Genomic DNA, 24215 nt, shown 5'->3' with positions numbered 1-24215 from the left:
TCTATGCAACCCATTTCTGCCAAACTGTAACATTCATCGAAATACTTTCTCATCCTCTACAAAATTATGTTCCCAAGTGAACCCATTCTTTTTCTTTCTGCATTCTTTTTCTCTTTTTTTTGCTAACTATTTTTATGTGTAACACATATTTCGAAGGTATCTAAGAGGTTGTGCTGCTTTTCAGATTGTGTATTAGTTCTGAAATTACAAATTGATTTTAAAGACTGCCAAACTGCGTCACTGTGTCTTAAATGATCTTAGAAGCTCTAGGCTGAGATGAGAAAGGTGGTAAAAGTAAACTACTTACTTTTTCAGTTTTTATTTTTAAAAGTTGTTAGAATTTGATTTCTCGTAATGTTACATAACATAATTCCCAAGAGCAATTTACAGCTTTGGCATACAGAAGTGGGCATTTAAAACTCACCCCAGGACTGCTGTTTTCTATCAGTAATCAAGCATACTTATTATCAATACTTAAAGTGTGACAAACAGCTGTCCTTGGTCTCCTTCTAACATTTTGAACAATTTTTATGACACTACTAGTACAAAAAATAATTATCAACATGAACGGATAGAACAGAAACAGATTTGTGACTATTCTGACCTCTCCATTAGGAATGCCTTTTCTAATGTGAATGTGTATCTTGCCCTTCAAGTTTAATCCCTTCAAACAAGAGCCTCAACTTCTTTGGATCTAGTAAGCTGTTTCTCCAGCAGCTGGTAGCCTTTTCACAGGAGTGCTTCTTTGACAATAATCATCACACCTCCCCTGTGCCCTGTGTCTTCCTACCCATGGTCTAACTGGGTATTTTCTATTGTAATTGTGGAGATTATTAACATTTTTTAAACATGAGACAAAGATAAAGGGAGAGAGGGAGTGCAAGCAAGTGAGCCAGAAGTAGCTTATTACTTATTTCAATTAGCAATCATGATGTCTTAATGTAATAATATGCACAATTAATTAAGTAGCAATCATGATGTCTTAAGCTAATTGCACTCAAGTAGTTCATCTTTAAGATAACATGTATATCATGTCATTCTCCATAATGTGAATCAGATACTGATTCTGATATCTGTTTTCCCAGTACAACAACTAAATTTCAGTGGGATGAAGTTACTTCCTTCCTCAAGGCCAACAGCTAAAAAGTGATGAGGCCAGACATTGTCCCAAGATTTTGTGCTATACATATTTAAACTATGCTGTATCTCAACATTCAACTGAAGGTCAAAAGCTCAAATTATGCCATTAACCAAAAGACTGAGAAGATACAAGAAAAAAATTCAAACCTTTCAAAACTTCATATTTCAACTTTTTTATAGAAATAGCAAAATTCATTGTAACTTTGTAAAAGAACCACTTGAAGTGTAATTTAATAGAACTAGATTTTTAAAAAAGTAATCACAGATGTTTTCTGAAATGATATCTCTATTTTTTTAAAATTAAAACAATACTTTTTCAGGGAACTAAGAGCAAACTCAACACAAACATGTCTCATGCACTTATACCTACCAACTACAAAGCCTCATAGGATGGCACAGATTTATAGAAATTCTAATATAGAAGGTGGATTTCTCCCTAGATCTCTCCATATGGCATCTCTTTAATACTACAGTTAGGATTGTCAAGTTGTGACATGTTTTTCCCAATTTTACTTATTTTGATAGTATCATCTGTAAAATACTCAGAGAATACAATGAATAAGCATTTCATTTAGAAAGTGCATACTTTAAGCAAATTACTGTTTTATAGGAAATGTGGATAGTTTTCCTTCTGAGTCAGTTCTTAGATATTTATTGATGAGCTTCTTATTTTATTTATTTATTTAAGAGTGAGAGAAAGAGGCAGATAGAAAATGGGCATGCCAAGGCCTCTAGCCAGTGAAAACAAACTCCAGATGCATGTGCCACCTGTGTATTTGGCTTACATGGGTAGTGGGAAATTGAACTTGGATCCTTAGGTTAGGTGAGTGCCTTAACCGGCCCTCTTAAAAAAAAAAAATTATTTATTTCAAAGAAGAGAGATAGAGAGACTGGGTGTGCTAGGGCCTCTAGCACATTGGAAAGAAACTCCAAATTCATGTGGTACTTTGTGCATCTGCTTTTATGTGGGTATTGGGGAACTGAACCCCTGTCCTTATTGTTTATAGGCAAGCACCTTAACCACTGAGCCATCTATCTAGCCCCTTAATGTGTTTCTTAATTTTACATATTTTATATAAAGTTTTACTGTATCCTAGAGTAAATAAAAATGTATTTTAAAGCAAGGATTCAGGTAATGTATTTGCAGAGTTAAAGCTAAATACCACAAAAAATGAGAGAAAGCTAATTCAAAAATAAAAATGTCCTATTATTTTAATTAGTACATTTTTCTCTGAAAAATACAATAAAGGAACAAAAATTAATGTAGGGCTCATTGTTCCCCAGTGCAGTCTTTTATGATAACAAAACATCAAGCCAGTTGACTAAGTAGACAAATAGTCTTGATTTTGCAAATAAAACACAAAAATATCTCTTAGTTGAAATCTTATTTAGACAGATTCAAAGCAGCATGAAGACTTTCTCTTTCTCAGCAATTTAAAGAATGTGAAAAAGGTGTTTAAGTGCTGAAGTTAATAGAACTGATGCTTGCTCAACCAAATATTTTATAAATGTTTAGCTTTAGCTGGTAATGGAAGATTATTTGACTATATAATGTGTGTAAGTACAGTTATATATACATACATGCATATGTGTACTGTCAATGAGCAGATGAATAGCTAATTGAAATATGGTATATATAGAGACAGTTTTATTCCAATATTAAGAAATCACAAGACTATGGAATTTGCAAGAGAATAGACAGATTTAGCCACTATCCCATTCAGTGAAGTAATTCAAACCCAGAATGATAAATATTGCATGTTCTCTCACATGCAGATCTCAGTTTTCAATGTATACAGAGGATATTAAACTAGAGAGGGGACTTAAAAAGAGGAAAAGGGGGGAAGGGGTGTTGAAGGAGACAGTGAGCAACAGAACATATGTGAAGTGTGCTAATGAAAAGAAGGTTCTAGAGGGTCATATATAAGGAGAGCAGGATGAAGAGGAGAAGGGGAGATGCAAAAATCAACAAAAACATAATTTGCTTGCAGAAGCCATAATAAAGCCTAATACTTTGTATGTCAATTTAAAACTTAAATATTAAAAGAATTAAAAATAAAACTGAAGCTGAGAGAGACCACAGCAGTACTTCCTAGAGGTAAATAAATAACATCAGTTTCTTATTTCATATAAATTATTTTAGAACCATATATGGTATTCTAACACACACACAGATACAGACTCACTCACACACACACACACACACACACACACACACACACACACCTATAACTTCCTTATGCATGCATATAACATGCACATGTGTGCACATAGGTGATATATATATGATGTAGTTAACAAAACATTTTAATTTACTTATTTTTAATTTTTTAAGGCAAAGTAACCCTTTTTTTAATGTATTTGTGAGACAGAAAGAGGGAGCAGGAGGCAGAGACAGAGAGAATGGACACACCAGGGCTTTTCAGCCGCTGTGAAAGAACTCCAGATGCGCGCGCCCCCTAATGTGCATGTGTGACATTGCATACTTGCATCACTTTCGCTTCTGGCTCTATGTGGGACCTGGATATTGGAAAAACACGTCTATAGGCTTCCCAGGCAAGCGCCTTAACTGCTAAGCCATCTCTCCAGCCCAGAAAAACACTTTATATAGCTCAAATACACGTAGATGTATGTATGGAGGGTGCATCTCTTCGTGATTCTCATGTTTTGTAGCCATTCAGTATCTCCAGAACAAATATCCATTCATGGGTCTATCCCTAACTTGTCTTTCTCATATGTTGATATACTTTTTCAAAACATTATTATTCCAGTTTCCAAGTCTCCGTCATAGTCAAACCATCTCTCTAGTAAAAACTTTCCTTCACAAAAAAGGGTAACTTCTTAAAACTGAAAATCCATATATTTTAAGAATATTCACCATAGCAATGATTGAAGTGTTTCGGAAAAGCTATATGATGCCTACAAAGCTACCTCTTCTGAGTTCGTCTGTGTCTCAAACCCAGCTTGGTTGAACATGGATATCAGACTAGCCACGGTAAATGGTGCTCGTCATTTGTAGTCACAGCACAGAATAAGATTACTTTCGTTGACTATGAGATTAGGGCCTTTCCCACAAATGTATATTTTATAGCTACTGTTAGGTATCAGCAATCACAGTTTAAAACTGGAAGCAAACACAAAGAAATCATCCAGTTGATTCAGGCAAGAGGCTCCTAGGCAAGTCAGTCCTCATTTTCCCAAGTCAAGATAAGCAGTGTTAACAGACTCATTACTCATCAACAAAACAAGATGAAAAGAATGGGAGGGCACTGTATGTGATAAACGCCAAATAAAATGTTTGGGAAAAGTGAATGTAGAAGTCAGGTGGAGATTAAATACAACATACCCATGGGTCACTCAGTTAAAAGGCTGAGTACATTCATCAAAGAATTCTATAGTGTTTGGTGAGTGTGTTAATTATAGACCTAAGGAATCCTGACACAGGTAATATAAACACCCAACCTTTATCATATATCACCACCAACTATTATAAACTATTCCCAGGAAAGTCATGTCTTTTCCCAGCATTAAAAATAAAGTATGAAATTTGAGGTCATGGTACCAGCCGGTTAAAGACAACTTAATTTACTGATATTCTTGTCAAGTAAAACTTGCAATAAGTAGTAAATTGAAGAATATTAATAAAATTACATTTTATGTACATTTCACTCTCTGGAAAGTGTATTTTTAATAAACAAAGAGGTAGAGCATTATATCAAGAATGTAGTGTTAGTTATTTTGAAATTTAGTTGTAAAAATACACAGTATTGCTCAAGGTAAAGGGCTGTCATATATTCATCTGCTACCCATGGTGTGCTCAGAGGAGTGCATGATATTGTGGTTAGTGATCATTTCAATCCTGCATATTCATCCAATAGAAATCTATATCACAGGCAAGGACTCCACAAACAGCCTTGCAGGACCTGCGTGCTCACCCAGTAGAAGTCTGCACCACAGGTAGGGCATCCACAGACAGTTTCGCTGATATTATGTGAAACATCCCAAATTCAGTACCACTGGAAAAAGAATTGAAGAAAATCAAGTAACCTCACGTCATAAAGTGGACAAGAAGTCACTAAAATATGTGGGAATTTTGTTTAGAATTGTAATTTGGCCATTAGCTCCGAGAAGTATTAGCACCCAATGAGCCTTCCAAACTCATAATGAACTATTAATGTCATAAAGATCATGAAAAGGGTCTGGAGAGATGCTCAGTGGTTAAGGTACTTGCCTGCAAAGTCTAAGGACTCATGTTCAATTCTCCAGACACTTGCAAGCCAGAGGCACAAGGTGACGCAAGCACATAAGGTCGCATATGCACACAAGATGGCACATGCATCTGGAGTTCTATTACAGTGGCTGGAGGCCCTGGCACGCCCATTTTCTCTCTCTCTCTGTCATTAAAAATATATAAAAATTTAAAAAAGAGATCATGAAAAGGCAAAATTGAATAGATTACATATATTTGATCCATGAATTCCCATGGCTTGGAAATTGCAGGTTAAAATGTGACTTGAAAATAACTATAAGTTTGAATAAATACTTTTATTTAACAATACATGGTCAAGCATTTCAAGCTTAGATACAAAATTCATTTTTAAAATGAGAGCACATCACACTGAGGCAGAATTACTCCAAAGTTACTGAAATGACAATTTCACTTTCATCAGGTCATTATGACTCCAAAGGTTATATAGTTATCAAAATTGAAGTAACACATTTTGCTGAATTGTGTTCAGAAGTCTGTGTCCTTCATCTTTTTAAAGTAAAAAATATTTTTTTCCTTAACTAATACATAAAAATTTCATATAATAAATATGATTATATTTATATCCATACAAATAATATAATGATTATATCAAGTCATTTACTTAAGGCAAAAGCATTCAATATCCTTCTGTGTGACTATTTGAAATGTGCAGTGATAATGGTTATTATCAGTCACCCTCCTGAGCCTCAACACACCAGAACTTCTTGCTCCTATCTAACTCTAACCTTATGCCCATTGATCAATCATTCCTCATCTTTCCCTTCTGCAAAGCTTTGAGTAGCCATCATTCTACTGTCTACTCCTATGAGTTTCACTTTTTCATGTCCCACAGATGAGTGAGATTGCATGGTACTTTCTGTCTATGGCTGGCTTCATGTAATACAACATTTTTTAGTTTCATCTTTGCTATCCCAATCATATCAAAGTTCCATTTGCTGTTATAGTGGAGCAATACTCCACTGTGTCTATGTACTGTGTTTTCTTTATCCATTCACCACCTGATGGACACTTAGGGTGAACCCCTTCAAATGTGAATAGTGTTGCAGTGACTAGTACAGGTATCTCTGTGGCATGCTGAATTCACAACATTTGGCTATATAACCAATAATGGTTTTAGCTATATCCCTTAGTAATTTACTTTTAAATTTTTTAAGAAATCCCACAGTTTCCAATAATGTTTATACTCACATCCCCACGAACAACATGCAAGTGTTCCCTGTTCACCACATCCTCAATAGCACTTACACATTATCATCACCTCATTTTGAGTTAACCTAATAGGCAAGGATTTTTCTGAGATCTAGACAAGGAGAAATTATCTAGAATAATATTTAGCTTACATTTAACTGGAAAACATTTTAGGGATTTCAAGTGTTATAGCTAAGTGATTATTAGTTATGGGAATGGATTAAAGTCCTCCTATCAAAACCTTGCAAAGCCACATGTATGTAGTACCATAAAATAAATGTGTTCTTACAAAACAAGCATGGAAAACATGTCCATAGTAGAGCAAGAGAAAAGAGTGAGATGAAAGGATAAAGGAAAGGAGGGAGGAAAGGGGGAAAGGAAAAAAGGTACAATGGAAGAAAGAAAGGAATTGTGGAAATGAAAGAGGGAAAGAAAAAGAAAAAAAAAGGAAGAAATGAAAAGAAAGAAAGAGAGAGGTGTGCATCTGTAACTTGCCATTCAGTAATTTTCTAATTACCAGAACTGTACATTTGTAGGTAGAGGATATGCTTCCTTATCAATTCCTATGCAAAAACAACACTCTCTACATCAGGAAGTAAGCATACTGAGCATCACAGCATATAAGCTATAAATACCCCAAACTGTTTGTTTCTTTATGGTAATTATATTAGATGGCTCTCAGAAATCCTGTTTATAGATTCCACTCAATAGTACTACCTCAACTAGAGAGTCTGTGAATGGCTTCTGCATGCCAACTTATTGGATCATATCTAAATGCATCTGAATCATCATGCTCTGATGAAGTCTGAGGTTTCCAGATGAAAGCTCATAGGAGATTGGCATGGTTTCAGCCAATCAGTGAACAGAAACTATCCAGCCACAAATTGCTCACATATTCTTCAATCAAGCAATGCATGTAATATCAGGGTTAGATTACACTATCGTGTTGATCAAGGCTCTGACTTGTTATTAGCCATCTTTGAAGTTATTTACAAAACTGAGAAAATTCTGATCAAACTTAGTAGGATACAAACCAAATTATGAAATAAGCAAATATCATAGAATATTTTTGTTTTTGAGAAATGAGTTATGGCATAAATAGATCATACTCATTGCAATAGTTCCTTAAGCGGAAGGTATATATTTTCAAAAGAAGGAATGAATAGATATTTTGATGATTTGGAAAGCAAATAAATGAACAACTTTTGGAGGACTTACAAGCTAAGTATGTATTCTACTACTGAGCTGCATGCCAAGTCTTATAACATATATTGGAAATATATTGAAAAAGACATTTTCTGCTGATTTGATGCAAAATACTGACCTGAGCAAAATAACTACAAAGCTGATAGTGAGTGTTTACAGGAAGGACAGAGTAAAGAAAAAATTAGCTAAAGCAAAGGGTATTAAAGTTATGTATTTCATAAGTACCCTTGAATGGCCATGAAATTTTAAAACCCAATCATGAAAGAAAGTTGATAGTTTTCCTAAACTTGATAGTATATTTAAAATTTACATCATGTTATTAAAATGAAGTGGGAAGCTGAATGTTTTCAGATCTATTGACAAAAAACAAATTTTCAACTATACAAGGGGGCAGAATGAGCTCCTGTTGTCAGAAGGATCAAAGAACATGAAGCATTTTCTTTTAAAAAGAAGAAGAGGAGGAAGAAGAACAAGATAAGGTATTAAAGAGATAAGTCAAAGAGCTGTTTTTTTATTTTGTCTAATTTTTTTTAAATTTGTGATGCTCCTTAATTTGAGTCATTGATAACATCTGAATCCAACTTTTAGTTTCAATGCTGTATTGCTTTTCATAAACAGTATTCATAATCTTGTATAATTAAGGTTTCACATGTCACAAAATCTTGATTTACTTCCAGAGTCTTCAGGATTTGAACTTGTAAGAGCTAGATATCATTTTATGTTCAACAAATTCTAGCCAACAAAACATTACATTATAATGAAAATACCTTTCTCAGCGATAATTATGAAAATTAAATAAAACACACATCTTGTAATGTATCATAATGTGAAAAGCTTTTTCATGTAAAGATCATGTTATTATTGTGCAATTGAATTTCCTTTTGAAATGGTGATAGTAGATGGCATTAAACTGAATCTATGTTAAGATGTAATTTTAAAAAAACTGCTTAATCCACAGAATCTAACATAAGCATATTGAATAGTTTCCCAGTAAGAAAAAAAAGGGCTTATTCCATGTAGACCAGCTAACATAAAGCTAGGAAAAAAGTCTATGTTGCCTGCAGCTCCATGAGAGAGACAAAAGTTATCAGTGGAGATACACAATGGTGGATACTGCAAGCCTTAAGATGAGCCAGCCAGGCCAAATGAGCCAATGGTTGCAATAGCTGCATGCCTGTTATAGGGGAAACCAACCACTCACTAATTGGACTGGAGGGATGCTCCATGGGAGGGAATGCATGCCTGATACTGAAAACCTAGGACAGGGAAAGTCATGAGCCCTAGGGGTGTACAGCCTTCTGGTATCTAGGTAAATGCATATATTATGCTCACCAAACTGCCCAGGTAAGCATTTCTTTTAATGTCCATACCCATATGTTAATGCTACTCTCAATTTTGGTTAGAGAAGCTTCTCTTTTCAGGTGCCAATGACATCTGACATGACTCCAAATGCACCATGGTGCTGAGAAGTGAGAGAAGAGTGCTCAGCATGGAAACATCTCTATCACATGTTCCAAAGCTCAGGGAAAATTGCTGAAGAGGTGGTAGAAAGAATGTAAGAGCCAACAGAAGAGTAGGGCTCCTTACAGTATACTCATCCAGACACAAAATGGCCTGGATATCCACGACCTCACAGTACCTGGCCCTACCTACACAATACCATTATAATAGGAGGAAAAGATGATGACATCAAAATAAAAAAGGGACAGATTTAGAAGGGTAAGAGTAGTGATGGAGCATGGAATTGTGAAGGGGAAAGTAAGGGGGGAGGGAATTATCATGGGTTATTGTCTATAATTATGGATGTTGTCAATAATAAAAATATAAAATAAACAAATGAAAGTGGTTTTAAACTGGCCATGAGTTATTACAAAAAATTATCAGGCAATCATATAATCATATGAAATAAAATCTCAAAGCAAATAAATTGTTCATGATCCAAAATGGACATAATTTTTGCTGAAAACTAGACTTATTTCAAGTTATTAGTTTAGGTTTAATTACTATAATATAATAGCCATTTGGGAAAATTATAAACTAATAAAAGTCAAAATCACTATTATCTATAAGCTAGTGATTTGAATTGGCAGTGAGTAAGCATATACATTACTAACTCTTGAAACACAAGTAAAACCTTATCTTATGATTTCATAATGCAAAATGCCCATCCCACAGACCTCATTGCAGCCAGTCAGCATGACTGAACTCTAACATCATTATTGCAATTTCCCATGTCTCATTCACTTCAAATCTTATTACAATCCAGTTCTATCCCTGTCTTCTAGTCTGTTCATCTGCTTTCTATCACCAACACATTTTAGTTCCGTATTTTATGCCAAGTGTTATGAAATTCTCACTGTGCATATATTTTCTAAGGGGAAAACAGAGTTATTAGCTTCTACTAATGTAAGAGTAATTTAATTTAATATTTACACCTGTTGCTATGTAACCTAGCAATTGTTCTATGTTATAGTATGCATGCACATTCATTTCCCAACGTGACTGAAAACTTATTTCAGTTATAGCACATGTAAGATCAATAGCAAAATCTACTTTATGCTTTTAAAAAATAAAAAGAATTTAATTCTCATATTTATGAATTCTGGAGGAAATGTCACAGGTATGGTAACTGTGTCCTACAAGGTCTTTAGGGACCTATCTCCTACAGTTCTTATATCATGAAACTCCAAGAAAGCACTTTTAATACAAGACATGAATTGTTGCCCACTGGACTTGTGCAGCAATGCAACCACCAGAACTCCTCTACTCTCTTAGAGTAGCTATATATTTATATGCAAGATGGTAACAAAATGAGAGAAAAGGAATTAAGAGGACAAAGGGTACTTCCTTCCAAGCCACAGAACACTACCAGGTGAGACAAAGGGGAAAAAGTAGAGAAATGCGAGAACAATAACAAAATAAAAGAGATTTAAGAGCAGAGAGAAGATTTGTCATATTTTGTTTGGACTATACATATAAAGGCTAAAGAGAACTTTGAATGGTTTTATGAAATAGATGAATGTAAATTAAAAGTATATGCTCAAATATATATCTATAGGAGAAAAACACATCCCTAGATTATCTGCAATGCAGGTATATTTTGACAGTGATGATTTTTAGGGATAATTCCATTATACATATAAATATAATATGTTACATTATATTTATTATATTAATTATGACCTAAGTACTCAATCCATACCAGATTCCACTTGAAAACCAAACACTTCTAAATATGACATCATCACAAGTATGCATTTCTTATGTATCTCAACTGTACAGATTTCTCTTGAATGTTCCAGCAGGATGAAAGGAGGAGCAACCAAAAGACTAACCATGAATCTGTGAACATTTTCAGAGAAGCAGAGGATATTTGTAAAGGGATACAGAGCCTCAGGCTTTCCATCTTCACAGCTGATATGCCAAATTTCTGTATCCTCTTTACCAGAACCAATAAGATGGTCTCTCTCTGAAATGGCATCCCCAAAAGGACATAAAACAAAATGTGGACAAAGATGTTTGGGCCAGAACATTGAATATAAAATGGTCTGCAACCCTAAATACTTGAGGGGAAAAGGGAAGAAAAATATGCATAATTTTTTGGCATCAAAATATAAAACATTCCTTCTTTTCCTCTCTAATTCTCTCTCCAATCATCCAAAAAAGGACATAAAACTAAAACTAACACTTGACCCTTCTACTAGCAAGTGGCACCATACACACCTGTGAGACACTTTCCAGGACCAGACTACACAACTTGGGCTTGTTCAATGCAACTTAGATAAAAAAGGAACCAGTACAGACAAAGAAGTAATTTCTTATATAAGCATAATGAATAAACCCATCTCATTCTGGGTAATTTGGAATTGGTTCAGCTAGTTCCAAACCACAGTGTTTGGGCTTTAGCATCATCTTGTCTGGTAATAATTTAAATTTGATAACAAGCCAGAGGTTTTTTTTTTTTTACCTCTCAACCCCAAATTGATATAGAGAGCTATAAATTTATCATACAGTGGAATCATTTTTATATTGCCATCCTACAATTTTATACATAGATCATATTTTCAAGAAAAAGAAAAATCAATTTCATGTTCATATTTTCTATGTGTAGAATCCATGACAAATATTTAACTTTCTGATGGCTCACTTTCAACAGGCTTTTTTTTCAGTTACCAGAAAGAAATGTGACTCTGTGGCCCACAAAGGCCCCATGCATGGCACCGAACAATTTTGAAAAAAGACAGATGGAATGAGTTTACACTTAGTGTGTAAAACTATAATTTATTCCTTGGTAAATAAATAAATCAAAGACATTCACATTTGGATTTGACCAGAAACAAATGTGAAGGGCCTTCTCTGGTGTATGATGAGTCCTTAGGATTCTTTTATGTAAACAAAAAATGAGCCCATAACTGACATTGGTATTTGGTAAATGATCCTAACTCTTAGCCATTGGGAGCCTATTAACAATCTAGTGAAAGTGGTTGATCCATGAATCATGGCTCTGATAAGATAGTTAGTATGACATTTGCATCTATAGGAAAGGGGAATTATAGACATTTCATTCAGAATGTCATCACTTTGTAAGGAAAAGGTATGTAGGAACTGATGGATACAAGTCCATCCAACTTTATGATGAGCAATTTTATTTATCAAATCCATTCATTTTCCACATAATTAGGCTTCAAATCACCCCAATATTTTAGTCATTTTCTGAATAAATGCCAATCCATGTCTTCATTAAAGAATACAGCTTTAAGCTGGACACAGAGGTACACATGTGGTTTCAGTGAATTGAGAAATAAAAAATGAAGGATAATTTGAGCATATGTGTGGAAGCCAGTTGGGCAACATGGTGCACTGCCAACTCAAATGAATACATAGTAAAACATTTCAAATTGAACATCAAGATGCTATCACAACTTCTAACCCACAACTCCATGGTGAATACCAGTAATCCCACTGAGGAGGGTCCTCAGTGAAATGGGGACAGAGAGAGGGAAACAATGGTACCATCACATGATGTGTTCATACTAAAGTTTCTACTTAATAAAAAAAAGATTTAAGCATGATCTGGGCACTTTCAGTATTCTTTCTTTAATCAATGTAAATATGATAATTTTGGAACATTAGCAGTCATCACCATCATCACCACCAGCCTCATTATCATCAAAAAGGAAATACATACAGTTATCTGAACTTACTTGATCATGAGCTCCACCTAAGATAGGAATGAGGTTTATTCAACCTCTTTCTTAGAATTTACATTCTACTTGGAAGAGTCAAATCGCTGAATTGAAATGATCTATGCATAGATACTTACATCTCTCAAGTGAGAAAAAGGCCTAATTCACACTGAATTTGATGCACAAACCAGAAAAATCCAAGGTTTGTCTGCCTTCTCAGAAACCAATACATGAAGACTGTTAGTGAAAAATGATTCTAATAGTGAACATGGGAACGGAACCTCTCAATCTGGCAGATCTAAATTAGTTAATGCTCTGCTAGTTAAAGGAAGCACAGGTGAGACTTAATTTCATAAACTCTTTTTTTTTTTCTTTTCATTTTCAAGGTAGGGTATCACTCTATCCCACACTGACATAGAATTCATACTGTACTTCCAGGCTGGCCTCAAACTCACAGTCATCCTCCTACCTCTGCCTCACAAATGCTAAGATTAAAGGAGTGTGCCACCATACCCAGCCTATATCATAAATTCTTATCCTAAGTGAATGTGTCACTTGTAATTTAGAATTAATGTTCTGTCATGGTTAGTTGGAAATTTCTTTATTTCTCTCCACTATTGTGTTGTTGTTATTGTGTGTGTTTGTATGTACTGCTACTCTCATTCTAGTCACATGGCATTCACTGTGATTCTGTACATTCTTAAACTCATCACACTAAATCACTGATACTCTTGTAAATCAGAAGAACTTTAGTTAAAATTCGAAACCAAAAATTATATGTTTTCCTCCAGAAATAAGAAAAGAGATATAGATGGGAAAAGCTTTAAATATAAATCTAGTGAAAATTAAAATGTTTCCATCTGAGGAAAAAAAAATAAGGAAATCAGGATTTATAATTATGCTAACAATGATATGAAAGAACAAAACTTTTTTGGCCCATGATAGATATTCCAACATGCAATTTAAGGGAGCAGAATTTCCACCCAACATACATCAGATAAGGCTGAACTTTCCATGAATAACTAAGGATAGGCTCCAACACTTCAGATCTTAGACAAGGCTAAAAGACAAAATACAGATGCTAGAATTTATTCACATACCTGGGAACCAGAGAGGGGCTCTTTCTTACTTGATAAGGAAAAATAAATTAAAAAATAAATCTGCACAGTGGCATGAAGATGAAACAGCAATGTAGGCCACACCCTCATCTACAAATAATAATCTCCACATTGTGCAGTGTGTAGAGCCAAACTAATAATCACTGATAAGCTTAAAGAAAAACCTTACCAAAGAAAAAACAAAAGTGGTCAAAAATAAATGAATTATATCTCTAAGGATATAGCAAAAATAAACTTAATGGAGAAATTGATGCCTCCACAATTTAGGTCATGCATGAATATCTGACGAGTTAACTATTTTTACTTAAGAATATACAAAAATATCACAAAGTGTGGTGGCACATGCTTGCAATCCCTGGTATTTGAGAGGGTAAGGCAAGACGGTTGCAAGTTTAAGAATTATCTATGGTACAAAATGAGTTTAATGCCAGCATGTGTTAAATAGTGAGACTTTCTCTAAAAAACATAAAACAAAACAAAAGTAAAAGAAGAGGTAGGAATACAGCTCAGCTGTAGAAGGCTTGCCTACCATGCTTGATTCTCTACCTCTATATTACACAAAAAAGCAAAACATTACATATATATATATATATATATATATATATATATATATATATATATATATATGAACAGTTGTATATTTAAAGAGGAAGAAATATACTACTATTTAACCAATATATATGGAAACCCAGAACTCTCATATCCAAATTAGTATGACAATCCAATCAGTAAATGACTTCAAAATAAGTATCCTTAAAGGCTTAAATGAAAAAGCAAAGTAGGAAAATATGGTTTGGAGTAAGAGTCCATGGTACAGGCCAGGATAGCAGAAAGAAGACAAGAGTCGAGGGAAAGAAAGAAGGTATATGATGGTTAAGATCTGTTGTCAACTTGATCATATTAGGACTCTAGACCTTCCTCTTGAATAGGTCTCTGAGGTGGCTTCCAAGGATCAATTGAGGATAGAAATCCTTCCTCCAAAGCAGGTGGCCCTCCTGGTGATGGGCTACATATTTATAAGTTTAAAAAAATAAACACACAAAATGAAAGAGAAAAAGAAACAGTAAACAAATATCCAGAGAAGACAGAATAAGATGATAGAGCAATAATACATAAAAGTCAATTAAATTCATAAAAGCAGAGATTCTTACATTAGATTACCTATAATATCAATACATTGTCAAAGGCAAGTATGAAACACAATAATGCGAATGTTAGCATAAAATGTCGAGGAATAAGTCCAGGTAAATATTGATCAAAATAATATTTGAGAGCAATAAAAGACAAAAATCATTGATAGTAGATAATAACTGTTATTAAATGGTAAAAGAGAATTGCTCCAATGTGACATAATAATCATAATTTTAAAATATGTATTTAGATATATCTTTAAGGTGAAAATCTCACAAAATAGCAGAAAAACTGACAAATCCAAAATACTTTAGATTTCCTCTGCCTTGTCCCTAAAAGCAATTAGACTAGTAGTAGCTAATGCATAAATAACACGATTAAAGTTTTTAAATCCAGTGGTATATGTATACCCAGGCATATAGCAAATTTTTAGGATATATGAGCTATTTCAGAAACTTATCACATAATTACCACTTGAAGAAGCCTAAACCAATTCAGTATATCAATATAAAATCTTAGCAGAATTCTGATTAAAATGGAGGAACAAGAATCATGCGAGAGTATCCTGGGGAGAAAGGAGATAGCAGAAAATACTGGGGAGACCCAAGAGCCATTGATACAAGAAAAGATAACCAACTGCTCACTGTGAAATGAGCCACCTCTACCACAATTACCAGGGTCTAGGAGAAATTGCAGAGGAAGCTGGAACACAAGAATTGCTTGCAAGACTAGCTTGACAATTAGCACCAGGGAAATGGCAACAAATACTGTGGTGAATCAAAACACACTGAACCAGAAATGCACAGGCTACAGAGAACTCAACACTAAACCAAACTGCTGACAGACCTGACAAGGCTCAGAGACTATTGTGGATGAGAGGCAGAATGATTGTAAGAGTTACAAACTGGATAGAAATATTCTGAGGCACAGCTCCCTCCCTCCAGAGACTGACTGAGGCCCTAATTACCCCACAGTGAACACCAATAACCCTATCAGAATCTTGTGTACCTCCACATGTGAATACATAGGAGTTTTTTTTTTTTAAGTATTTTTATTTCTTTACAAGCAGAGAGAGGGGTACAGAGAAGACAGAAATAATAGGCACACCCATGACTCAAGCCACTGCAAACAACTCCAAGATGCATGTACCACTTTGTGCATCTGGCTTTACATAGGTACTAAAGAATCAAACTCCATGATCTTTATGTTTGCAAGCAAGTGCCTTAACCACTGAGAAATATCTCCAATCCCATACATTGAGTTTTTACCAAACACATGACATGATCTTTGCTAAGTTTTAAGCATCATTATATACTGAAATATTGAAAAGAAAATGTAAAATTGAAGGGACAAATATAGCCACAACTAAACAAGACTTTTGGTAAATGGAAGATTAAAGGAAATATAAATAAAATTAGTATAATAAACAATGGAAAATTATCCTAGGAACTACATAGAAATACAAGCTCTCTGTTTAAGAACATGACAATCCTGCTATAAAGCTGGAATATGAGTTGGATATAGTATACACTAACTTTTTAAACTATGCACTTGTTTATGAAAAACAAATTTAAGAGGACTAGAATAAAGCCAAGAATAAGGCCACTATGGTCCAGGATTACTCAAATTGCCTCTTAGTTGCTCTTACCTCTTTGGGAGTCTCTGAAATAGATGACAATATGATGTTGGGTTTCTTGAAGTCATAGCTAATGATTCTAAAAGCAAACAAATAGCTCAATGTTTACTTACCAGTGCTGACTTACTTTAACAAGTAAAAGATCCCTTAGGGTAACTAATCATCTTTTATCATGTAGAGTGCTCACCTGTGTTCTCTAAAGAAAAGAATAAAACCTGGTATTTTCCTAGATTAAAAAAAAAAAAAATAGGGCTGGAGAGATGGCTTAGCGGTTAAGAGCTTGCCTGAGTAGCCTAAGGACTGCAGTTGGAGGCTGTATTCCTCAGGACCCACGTTAGCCGGATGCACAAGGGGACAGACTCGTCTGGAGTTTGTTTGAAGTGGCTGGAGGCCCTGGTACACCCATTTCCTCTCTCTGTGTCTGCCTCTTTCTTTCTTTCTTTCTTTCTTTCTTTCTTTCTTTCTTTCTTTCTTTCTTTCTCTCTCTCTCTCTCTCTCTCTCTCTCTCTCTCTGTCTCTCTCTCTCTCTCTCTCTCTCTCTCTCTCTCTCTCTCTCTGTAACTCTCAAATAAATAAATAAAAATGAACAAAAACATTAAAAAAATAAACAAATACATAGTGAAGTGGCCAAAGAACTATCAGTAAGAAACAGTAAGAAAGGAAATATCTTTTGTCTTAGCATTATGAGAAAAACTAGTACAGCATCTGATTCAATTTGGCCACTTCAAGACCTTGCATGTCTTTAACTTCATCCTTCTGACTTTGAACCTACTTGCCATTTCTTTCTTTGCCTGTAAGGAGCTGTTACAAGCGCCAGTGTTCTCTAAGTTTAAAGTCTCTTATATTTACAATACGTTTTGTTAAATTGTATAATAATTGGAAAAAAATTTCAGCAATCTTTGACTTACTTCTTTGCCATCAATAAAGCATGTGCATTAAATTATACATTTTTCATTTTTTATTCCAAAATTGTTTTCCCATAATTTGAAAAAAGTGCCCCTGTTCTTTACTAAAGTAAGGGTCCTTGCTATCCTGATACTTCACAACTATACTTAAAGTGACTGTAAGAAGAAAAAATGTATTTTCTTCTATATATTCATTTCATGTGATTAGGGATTGTTGATACTACCCTCAATTATCCTGTGCTGTTGAATTATGATGGTAAAATACCATCATTAAACTGAGAAATATATATGCTCTTTAAACCATCTTATATTATCAGCTGGAAAAGACATCACAGAAAAAAAATGTGACCACTAAACTGTTTGTCAAATAACATGGTTATAAAAAGAAAACAATTTAGATTTAAGTTGATAGTTATATACAGCAAAAGAAATTTTGAATGTCCTTCGGGATTATTCACTTCAGCAAAGTCTGTCATGCTCAATAAGTTCTAAATGACAGTGTGGGAACATGTGAAATTGAAATTAAACTGTAGGAGAAATCTGAGAGGAGATAGGAAAATCAGAACATGCTTGGCACTACCCGCAACTAAGCCATAGAATACTATTTTCACTATCAGTCTCCCAATAGCTTCTCCTCAGACTACTCTTTAGCTCATTTTAATAAATTAATAACTTAATTGGATAAATACAATAGATCTTATGACCTAGTAGTTATAACCAGTCTTCAAAAGCATTAAATGAGTCATAATAATACCGTAAATCACAATAGAAATCAATTTCAGACACCATCTAAACCATGATGCTGCTCTGACCATCTGTCATGTAATTAATTTACAACAGGGAAGATAGCTTTTGTTATAAATTATTATTTCCAGTTTCATGTTTTTCTGAACCCTCATAGTTTTTTTTTCACAAATATTTACTCAAATATCTAGATTTCATATTTCCACAGTCTTGTAAAAGTCCACTTACATCTGACCATTGCATATATGTCATATTCATATTGAATGTACTTTTTAAAACTTTACAAGATGGAGTACCGAGTTGTTTAAAGCTGGGGCATTCCCAAGAATACAGCTGAACACTTGTTTTTTTTGGCATGAGTTCTATCCTGATGCAGATACATCAAGGTGTTTCTCAAAAGACTCGGGCCTCTGGGACCCATGAAAAGTCTGTGGGAATCATGGCTATTGTGCCTGCATTAATAATTCACATGAAAGAAATGCCAGGAAAGCTTCTATGTTATCTGAAGGAATTTCACAGTGTAGATCAGTTGCCTTTACCAGAAGCTAAGCTCTCTTGGTGCAGCACAGGATCTGCGACTGCAGTTTCAATATGCTGCTATAGATCTATGTGGTATTTCAGGTCAGTTATTCCTACCAATTACACAATCAAGTTAATGTTCAAGTTATTATTTTTCCTCTTCTCTCCAAGAGTAATACAAAACTCAGTCAGAATAACATATTCACAGGATGAGAACTATAAACTAGATTCTTTTTAAAAAAATATTTCATTTCATTTATTTATTTGAGAGAGACAGAGAGAAAAAGAGGCAAACAGAATGAGAGAGAGAGAGAGAGAGAGAGAGAGAGAGAGAGAGAGAGAGAGAGAGGGAGAATGGGTGCACCAGAGCCTCTAACCTCTACAAACGAACTCCAGACACATGTGTCACCTTGTGCTTCTGGCTTATGTTGGGAATTGAACTGGAGTCCTTGGGCTTTGCAGGCAAGTGGCTTAACCACTCAGCCATCTCTCCAACCCTAAACTGGATTCTAAATTCTTATTCCATTGTTACTTTCACTAGATCAGAAAGGATTTGCAATGACAAACTTGATAGAATGGAAGAATAAATCCTTTCACTGAAATAATGTATAGGAATGTAAAAATTAGAATAATTTTCTACAGAGAACAAGATTACAAGATGTATAGTAAGAGATTTTTTTAAATATTTTATTTATTATTTAAGAGAGAGAATGGGCACACCAGGACATCTAGCTGCTGTGTGCATCTGGCTTATGTGGGTCCTGGAGAATTGAACCATGATCCTTTGGCTTTGCGGGCAAACGCCTTAACTGCTAAGCCATCTCTCCAGCCCTGACAAGAGATTTTTGAACAAGGAAATTAAAGTTTAAATTCATACTCATAATCACTTTATTATTCATTTAAAAGGAAAATCAAAACATCAGAAGTATTTCTTGATTGGTAACATTTCACAAGCCAATTCATTATTTTCTAATATTTTTACAGCTTACTACTTTTAAAAAATGCAACCTCTTTTGTCAGACTGAGCTGAACCAAAAAAAAAAAAAATACAATCTCTTTTGCTCTTTTGCATCCTACATAACATCTGTGCTCTTATACAGGGCCTCATTTTATTTGATCTCTAAAATAACTATCAATTAGGGCAACATCTCTGTTTGTAGGGAGAGTAACTTTCCCTGGAAAGATTAAATAACTGACTCCTAGCACTGCCATTGGCACATGACAGTACTTTCTGGTATTCTGAAACTAGTACCTTGACATATTTGTTCCAGGAAATTTGACCTACATCGTGGAAAAGAGTAAAAACAAAGAATGCCAATTGACAGAGGGAAGTGACTCTAGGAAAATTTCAAGAGTAAAATTAACCAATCTCCTTGATTAGGTTTCTTCAAACCAAGTGCCTCCCCATTATCCAATGTGGGCTCCTTTCACAAATGATTGTGGCTTTGAGAGTAGAGTAACTTGTTCATCTGTGCATCTCTAGGACTACTTTTATATGGAAGATCCATTCACAAATACATTTTTAGTGAATAAAATAATAAATTAGCTATATTTCTCCTACTTAATATTTTTAATTAATGAAAAATTTTACCTAGAAACACTAAAAAAAAAAGACCAGAATTGTCAAGACAGCTAACCTGTCTCATTAAGGAAGGTATATTACACTCTAAGATTTTTAAGCTCCATGTTTTCAGAATAATCTAAATTAAAATTTCCCTACAAAGTATTTATAGTGATATTTAGACATATTTATTATATGACTCCTAGTTATTAAAATGTTCCCAAATTCCTGTATTCACATGAAACCACATTAAGAATAGAAGCTAACATTTCTGTTATTATACATGAAATATGATATGACCATATCTTTCATAGTTACTTTTGTCTTGGTTGTATGATGTCAGGCCGCCTTCCACTCTATTCAGAATGACTTTTCAACTTCAAATATCACTAGCACAACCAGTGGGAAGGTCTAGACCTAATCATTTTGCTTAAGAACAGATCTGCAGGCTGGATGTAAAAGGGAAAGTAATGTGATCCACAGCTGATCCCATTTGGATTTAAATTAAGATACACTATGTGTTAGGAGTCAATCTCAGAGCTTAAAGGACCAGTGCATCTGTGCTTTGCTTCCCAGAGCTTTCTTCCTAATGCATCACTGCCAACCGAGCTAGTGCTGTGTGAATAGTGTGACAGTGATGGTGATTTACCAACCACTCAGCCAGGCGCTGAGCAGTTGCTGAGAGTCTGTGGCGGTGTTTCCTGAGAACCACGGACATACTGAAATGTGTAGCCACAATCTTTCTCAATCTTTATGCCTCAACTGACTTAAACAATCCAAAGAAGATCTGCAACTGTTCCTTGAGTAATCTGGGACATGTTTGCATATCTGAAAAGACCTTGTTGGGGCAGCCGATGCTGAAGCAAGGGCACTTTTAGGAGACTGGTAACAATCACGGTTCACCCGTCAAAACATGTGAGTTACACTGGCAAGAACAGTGTAGTGCACAGTTCCCCACATGGTTTTAGGAAGTCCCTAAGCAATCTTTAGACAGCAGACGCCTATGATTTTGCTCGTCAGTTTGCCAAGGAATCCAAAGACCTAAAAAGAAATCTTAAAGAATCATGATGCTAATGCCAATATGTGGTTGCTGACTATTTTATGCACTGCTCCTAAGAGCAATTATTGAATGTAAATAAGTTTTTCACAGAATCCTATCTCCTAAGTTAAAGGTTTAAAGAGGAAGATCTAAAGCTCTAGGAAAAGCATTGACATCACACATATTTTGCTGAGGAAAGAGAGCAGACTAAATAAATAGATTATTTAAATAAAACTTTACCTTATTTAATATACCAGTATATGTTAAGCTAAGATAACACATTCTGAAACAGGTCTTCCAATACATCTGAGAGTAGTAATCAAGATCATTTCAAGCATTATTTATGGAGAAATGCTTTCAGTGTTGAGCTAATAGTCCTAATTATGTCAGTTTTCTGAAGAGCATGACAGGCAGACATCAATTAATATGCTTTAATAAAATATAATAACTAAGATTTTCAGCTACCTACTATGACTTATGTTGTTTCAAGAGTATAACTTTTCAGTGGATCCATGATCAAAAATAATACTGGGAAATATCTTGTGGTCCTTTGCGGAAAAAACAAAAGCTAAATCCAAATGGCTGATAGAGAATCAGCTATCCATCCATCATTCTGTTTGACTAGCCACCTTCCTCCTTCTTCATACGCTTATCTACTTGAGAACCACCCTTTCCCTCGCATGATAGACATTCAGGTCATGTATAGCTGTAATTTAGTATTTCCACATGTTTCCAAAGTCTTGTGTTTCCTTTTTAGAATAGAAACCTAGATAGATACGGTGACAGACTGCCATGCACACTCTTTCTACAATATTAGAAAGTAATTTAGAGCCAAGTGAAACAAGTTTTCTTGTGTTTGGTGAAATGGGAAAAATTAAGGAGAAAAAAACATAGTGAACCTTAAATGAAAGAAATTATATTAAATCTTTAATTTTTTATTTTTTAAGTTATTTGAGAAAGACAGAGGGGGGGGGGGAAGACATATAGACAAAATGGGCACAACAGGGCCTCCAGCCACTGCAAACAAACTCAAGATACATACACCACCTTGTGCATCTGGTTTATGAGGTTCCTAGGGAATCAAACTTGGGTCCTTTGCCTTTGTAGGCAAGTACCTCAACTGCTAAGCCATCTTTCCAGCCATTTTTTATTCTTTTTAAACTACTTTTTATGTAATTAAAATATGTAAAGATTTTTTTAATCTTTATCTTAACAAACTAACAAATTTACAACTAGTTGCCTGATCCCTGGCTCTTATTCTACGTGTGTGTGCCTCTGACAGATAAAAGTCTTGAAATATCTGGTCTATATATCAAATAGCAGTAAAGGTGTTGCCTATTGAAAGATACATTTAATTCAAATTGCTTTAGCAATCATAGCTTTCTCTCTATCTCTCTATCTATCTATCTCTCTATCTATCTATCTATCTATCTATCTATCTATATATATATATATATATATATATCAGATACAACCAACCTTTCACAATGGAGGCTAAAGTATCCTGAAATAGTATATATCCTTTTCTAGGGTAGTACACTCTCATTTTTTTATTTGTTTCTTTTTGTACCTTTTCTAGCAGTATACTCACATATTTTCTGCTTTTTTTTCTTTTTTTTTTCCCAAGCTGACACATTAGCCACAATGATTTTCTAACTCGCTTACCTGTAATGGTTCAATTTGAAGGCCACTGCCAAACACCACATGCTATAAGATTGTTACTGGAGGGTATAACAATATAAAATTCAAGAAAACTAATTTCCTTAAATTAACATAAAATTAGAAATGGCCTTACAAAATAATTTTCTAACATATTTCCAGTCTTTGGAAAGACTCACATATATGTGTGTTTATATCTCACCTGTCTCATTTTTTATCTCCTCTTGGTCTGATTGACTTTATCTCAACACTCCTTAACTGTTCTTCAAATCAACATCTCAAGTACTAAGTGAGGTAACCCAGGCCCAGAAAGCCAAGCGCCACATGTTCTCTCTCATATGTGGATCCTAGCTACAGATGACTGGACTTCTGCGTGAGAATGAAAATACTTAGTAGCAGAGGCCAGTAAGTTGAAAAGGAGACATAAAGGGTGGAGAAAGGAAGGGAGGAGGATACTTAATAGGTTGATATTGTATATATGTAAGTACAATGATTGTAATGGGGAAGTAATATGATGGAGAATGGAATTTCAAACGGGAAAGTGTGGGGGTGGGGAGGGAGGGAATTACCATGGGATATATTTTATAATCATGGAAAATATTTTAAAAAAAAAGTACAAGAAAAATGGAAAGGTGGAAAGGAAAGATAAACTTGAAAGAAAAGAGTGACAATCCATGCATTATAAATGATTCAAATATTGGCTTAATATTCTTAATAAAAGCATCTGAACAGAAGTGCTTAAAAATGAGTCAAATTAATTATTAAAAGTTCATGTCATAAATTTCCTGTAGATTTATTTTCATGTAAGTAAATGGTAGATGATTTTTTTTAAGTGACGAGTTGTGTTAGTTACAAACAATGTGTGTGTAGATACTGACACACATAATCAGGCATATACATTAAGTGTAGCAAG

Source organism: Jaculus jaculus, chromosome 2 (assembly GCF_020740685.1).
Source record: "Jaculus jaculus isolate mJacJac1 chromosome 2, mJacJac1.mat.Y.cur, whole genome shotgun sequence".
In the NCBI taxonomy this organism is placed as follows: domain Eukaryota; kingdom Metazoa; phylum Chordata; class Mammalia; order Rodentia; family Dipodidae; genus Jaculus; species Jaculus jaculus.
The sequence above is the reverse complement of the archived record's forward strand: the minus strand, read 5'-3'. Positions refer to the sequence as shown.